Consider the following 6000-nt stretch of genomic DNA (forward strand, 5'->3'; position numbering starts at 1 on the left):
CTTCGGGGCCATAGCCCGAAGACTTATGTTTTTCATGTGTGGTGCACGGCCGGCATACAATATCTGAGCTTGTTCGAATGTACCGTGCATCACATTCGGGTAACCGGACGTTTGCCCAGGGGGACAGTGAGAAATGCTTATGGGAATCAACTTGTTCAGTTCTCCTATAATAGCGGGACAGATCTTGGCCTTTTCTGAAAAACTCACATTCCGAGCTACGAGAAGTCCTCCGAGCTGAAGACTAGAATAGTAGGGTAGGTGATAATCGTAGATGATGAAGTATCTGGATATGTAAATCCTTTAAGGATAGTCTTTCATCCCGTAGTGTAGGCCTTTGTAACGTGCTGTAATGTGCTTTTCTTTTAATGAAGTTCTTATTCTGCTCTCATGCTTAAGCTGTTCTTCTTTTATCATGTGTGAAATACTTTAGATTGCTCGCCTTATAATTTTAACCAACTGAGCTCTGTCCTGCTTTTTCCCGAGCTGATCTAACCTATCTGCGAGCTCTGATGAGTTGAACTCCGGATCCACTTAGCCAACTGGGCTTTCAAGTTTCCGAACTGGACTTGTCTGACCGACCTGTGAGCTCGGTCTTTACTTCGATGAATTGAGCTTTGAGTCTCCTTCATCCGACTGGGCTCTCAGGTCATGTTGTCCGAGCTGGACTGACCGACCCGAGAGTTCTGTCTTTGCTTAGTGAAATGAGCTCTGAGTTTCCTTTAGCTGGCCGAGCTCTCAAGTCATGCTGTCCGAGCTAGACTAATCCGACCTCTGAGCTCGGCTTCTGATGAGTTGAACTCTAAGCTCTCAGCTCTGTATGATTCCGAGGTGCTCTTGGCGCCTCTTTCCGATCTCACATCCTTTGTTTAATAACGATAAATCAAATCTTATAACTTTTTAAGTGATGAGCAAGTCTGACCTTTATCATGCTCCCATTTGCTTGTACTTTTGAGTCTTTTCATGACTTGCCCCTCTGTTTCCTCGGCATTTACCATAGGGATGGTAAAGTAGTAGGCTAAGTTGCTCTGACTGATGAGTTGGGCCTGTATTATGTGGATGGCGAATGGGCTTTTAAATGATGGGCTGTCATCGTATACTTGGCCCTTGATAGATGTAGATAAGCCCAGCGATCATCCTTTTGCCCCTTTACCGTCTCGCCGGTTATTACCTAACCGTTGGGAGGGTAAACTTCGAGAACAATTAATGATCGCGCCGCTTCAAGACAAAACTGTTCAGATCAACGCCCTGCCTCATAATTGCCCTTCTTTTCGAATTCCTTCTATCTTTTGAAGAACTAGCTCTTGTCTGCTCTCTGTCTTCCTGCAACTCCTTGTACGGTTTTTCATCCCATCGTGTTCTCAGGTACGTCTCCTTGTTCTTCCATGGCAAGTTCAAAGCTTCCTGATGTTTTTGACCTTGAGTCGCATATTACACCTTCCAACATAACTAATCAAATTTCCCGGAGGCTTTTAGATACTCCGTTGTATCTTATTCGAGCACCTCTTCCAAATGAGAGGATAGTTCTTCCTTACCCTCGCCCTCCTGGTTTGGTGGATCCCCAAGAGGTTCGTAGCATAGTGTTTTTCCTTAAGCAGAGAGAATTTGGTCTACCGTTTCCTTTTACCCCTTTCTTTGTTGAGGTCTTTGAATACTTTGGGGTAACTTCTCGAATGTTATCCCCAAATTCCATTTTATTCATGTCCTGTTTCGAGTCTATCTGTCTGGGTTGGGGTTTCGCACCTACGGCCTGTCTGTTTGTCACTTTTTTCCGCCTGGTTAGGGCGAAGCAAAACTTCTATTACTTTTCCCCCCGTAATGGGCTGTCTCTTCTTACGGGCTACAAGGATTCTATAAAGGGATGGGTAGAGAATTTCCTTGTGGCGGAGTTAAAACTAGGGTCCTGCCGATCGTGGGATGTGGACCTAAGGTGGGGGGAGATCTTTCCGGGCTGCAACGATCTGCCCGAATTGAGTCTTATTGAGCAGGTCGGGCTGCTTCGACTGACTTCCGTTGAGAGGAAGTATGATGTCGAGAAGTGTATGTTTGCGTCCAACCTTAGGGATATCCGGGACACGGGTATAGTGCTTTGTCCGGCTATTCTGTTTCTTCTTTGCTCATAATATCAGGAAGTATGCTGACTCTTTATAACTTCTTGTTTCTTGCAGCTTCTGAGGTTAGAATGGATGGCATCAAATTCCCCAAGAATTTTGACCTGTCTCGGGAGAACATGCATGCAATTTTTGACGCCTTTGGGGATGGGCGTTCTGTAACTGAGATTGCTGCAGAGCTGGCTCAGGCCGCTTCCTCCAAGAAGGTCAGCCGACCTCCCGTCAAAGCTTCTTCTCGAACTTCCAAGCCGAGCTCTCGCAGCATCAAATCAGCTCGGCCATCTAGCCATGGTGGGTCGAGCTCAACCTCGACGCCTGCGGAAGGGTCTAGATCCGTTCCAGCCTCCTCAGAGGTCGTGAGGAAACTTCCCTAGCTATTGTGGAGCAGACCCAAGCTACTGAACAAGTGGGGCAGGGTGCCGCCCATTCTACTGAGGGGGTGTTAGGGGGGAAATTTAAGTCCCCTGTTGAAGACAAGGAGACCTCTGGGACAGGGATGGAGATCATCCTCCTAGAGGATCAAAGCCCAGAGGTTTCTGGTGAAGGTGCCCCTGCCCCTGTGAGGACTGAGCCTGAGGGATCTGAGGGTGTCCCCTCAAAGACCGGGGGCAAGCGTCCGACCCCTTCTGGAACGCCTGTCCCATCTCCTGCTCGAAAGAAATCCAGGACTGCTGCGGGTCCTTCCCCACCTCTTTCTCCCATTGGGAAGGGGAAGGGTGTTTCTGCTGTTCCCTCGTCGTCCCCTACTGACAACATTCTGGACCTGTCAAGCATTTCCTCTGAGTCTCCGGCCTCTGCTGTTGCCGCACTTCTCCGGGAGCGGATGTTCGGCGGGATAACGGAGGCTTCGGATTCTCGTCTTCTGGCCCTGACTGGTCACTTGGCCAGTTCTACCAAGGAGCAGGTGTCCTTCCAATCTCGCTCTCGTGAGGAGCTCGGATCCACGATTGGAGAAATGCTTCTGATGGTAAGTTTTTTTTTTTTTTTTTCTCACTTCTCTTTGAGTTTGCTTTGTTTCTTTTCTTGACAATTGTTCTTCCGTACTAGGTGTTAGGCCTGGTTATGGAGGTGGATGCCCGTGACCTCTCTCTCCGGGAGTCCGTGGACCGCCGGATCGAGGAAGCGCGTCGCGATGAAAACCTGACTGCCACCAGCGACGCGAGGGGCCACCTGGCAGCCGCCCGGGAGCAGATCCAGTCTCTCCGAGTGGAGTTGCATTCTGCGCTGGAGGCCTCTAAAAGAGCTGAGGACAGAGCGGCTGAGGCGGCAGAACATAGCAAATCCCTGGAATCAGAGCTGTCTCGTACTCGTAGGGTTCTCCAGGAGTCCGATGGGAGGGCAGCTGAGGTGGAAGCTCGTTGTGTAGAGGTTGTAAAGCAGCTGTCCTCTATGACAGCGGCCCTTCAGGAGAGGGATGAGGCTGTAAGCCAAAAAGCTGAGGTCCAGCGCCAATATGAGGCCTTAAAGGCCGATTTTGAAGGGCTTCAAGCTCACCTGAATGAGGTGAGGGCTCAGAGGGAAAGTGCCCTAGCCCGGGTGGAGGTCCTGGAGCAGGAATTGGGCACAAGTTCTGAACGTATCAAAGATCTGTCTTCATCGGCTGAAGAGTTCAACCTTCGCCAACAACAGCTAAAAAATGAAGTCAGGGCTTTGGAACATAAATGTTTAGCCCTGCTCGAGGTGGTAAAGTATGCCGAAAGGAAGGCTCAGCTAAAGCGTGAACAGTGTATAGCGGAGTATCAGGAGTCTGATGAGCTGAAAGTTAAAATTGAACAAGCCTGTGAAGCTCATCTTCAGGACTACAAAGACTCTTCTGAATTTAAGGAATTTGTGGCTGAGGCTTGTGAAGAACATCTTGATGAGTATAAAGCTTCTGGTGAAATGAAACAGGCTATCATTGATAAGGCCTACCGCATGTATGTAACTGGCTACAATCGCGGTTTAAGAGAAGCTAGACAGGCTCCTGATATTCCTTTGGCCAAGCTTCGTAGGCGCGAAGTGGACTCAGATGGCGAGTCAGTGCTATACGGGGAGGATGATTTCCCTTTGCCCCGAGGAGATTCTCGGAGGAACATAGACTGGCCAGCTGAGTCTTCGTCAGGGGAATCCGAGATAGGGTCGGAGGAGGATGATCCTGATTCTGAGAAAGACGGCCTCCACCTTGGGTCAGAAGTTGCCCCTACTATTAATGTTGAGAGCTTTGGCCCAAGGGACACCGAGCTTCCTTCGGAGGTGGCTGTAAATAGAGATAATGCAGGCGAGGGTGTTCTTACTGATGTAAGTCCTTTAAGGACTATTTATCCTCCTGCCTCGCCGGAGAGATAAATTGTAATAGTCATTAATGAAATATTAGTTTCCTTCTTGTTTTTCATATTTCTTGACATTTATCTCTACTCTTCGTATTTGTGATGTAAACTACATATTTTCATTCATAAGCTCTGAATTAATCTTAAGTTGCGAGCTCAGCTCTTAGCTGATAGTCTGAGAGATCAAATCTCGTACCTTTTTAATGGCAACTATCATGTCAGTTTTTGGCTTTTAGTCCTTCGTTCTTGGTTGTGACTTCGTATATTTGTTCCAGATAAACTGATTTAGGCTTTGATTATAGCCTTTTTATCCTCCTAAGGATTTCTTTATTTATGAGTCTTTCTATGGAGGGAGCTCGGCCTTTCTCGTTGGCCTTCGTATCTGTTAGTGTATATGCCCTAGGCCATTATCTTGGACCTTTTTGTATGTCATTTTGGTTATTAATAAAAGAGGTTTTTATCATTATTATTTGTTTGCATGTTACATAATAATGATTATCATCCCTGGTTACTTATTATTATGTTGATAATAATAAAATATAACTAGTATGATTATTGATTGATAATCATGAGATGATTATGTATATGTTGATATAAATCAATAATCATAAATACTTGTTAGAGAACAAAGTATTGGATGGACCCGCATTGAGATCACTACATGGGTCATTGTCATAAGTGAATCTCAAAGTAGTTATGTCTTAATTCTTTGACTTGAGATTGTCATAGTTTCCAACATAAGGACTGTTATGTTTTGACATAATCAAACGTTGTCTTTAATCGGACAATCATAAAGGTTATGATTGAGCATAATAGAAATTATGTAGAGGAAAATGAACAATCAAGATAGGATTTGTCCCTCTCTATGAGAGAGATATCTTCTGGGCCCCTCGATAAGTGAGACTGAGAAATGCATGGCCGTGCTCAAATGAATTGATAGTGTGATCAATATCATTTGAATTTATCAGTCTACTTAGAGATCGAGAAATCATAAGTTTGAACATTATAAGTTTGACATTGACCATGACTTATGTTCAAACTAGATATCGTGAGACAAAGGGATTAATACATGTTCTATTTAATAGGCTTTATCGGACTATTGATCCTCATATTAGTTGGGTAGTCATAATGTCTTGCTAGAGGCCACTTATGACTTATAGGTCTTGTTGGACTGGGCCTATTGCCAATTAATATGAGCCTATTGGGTCACACACAAGAACGTTGTTGATGTGCTATATTAATGGGCTAAAAGCCCATTAGTATAATTAATAATAATAAAGTGTTATTATTATTAATATTATTATTAATATTAATTATTAATATAATTAATAATAATAAGTGTTATTATTATTAATAATAATAATTTATTATTATGAGATAATAATATTTAAAAGATCTGCAGTCTATCTGTAAGTGTTACAGATAAAGGACTCTATCACATAAAGATATTTGAGTATCTGTGAGATTATGATAGTGGGTTCTAAGCACAACTCTTTTAGGAAAATAAAAAAACTGAGGCCTATAAATACTCCTTCTACAGATTGAGTAGGGGGTTGTAAAAGTTTTGAGAAAACTCAGTCTAAAAG

Source organism: Manihot esculenta, chromosome 15 (assembly GCF_001659605.2).
Source record: "Manihot esculenta cultivar AM560-2 chromosome 15, M.esculenta_v8, whole genome shotgun sequence".
Taxonomy (NCBI): domain Eukaryota; kingdom Viridiplantae; phylum Streptophyta; class Magnoliopsida; order Malpighiales; family Euphorbiaceae; genus Manihot; species Manihot esculenta.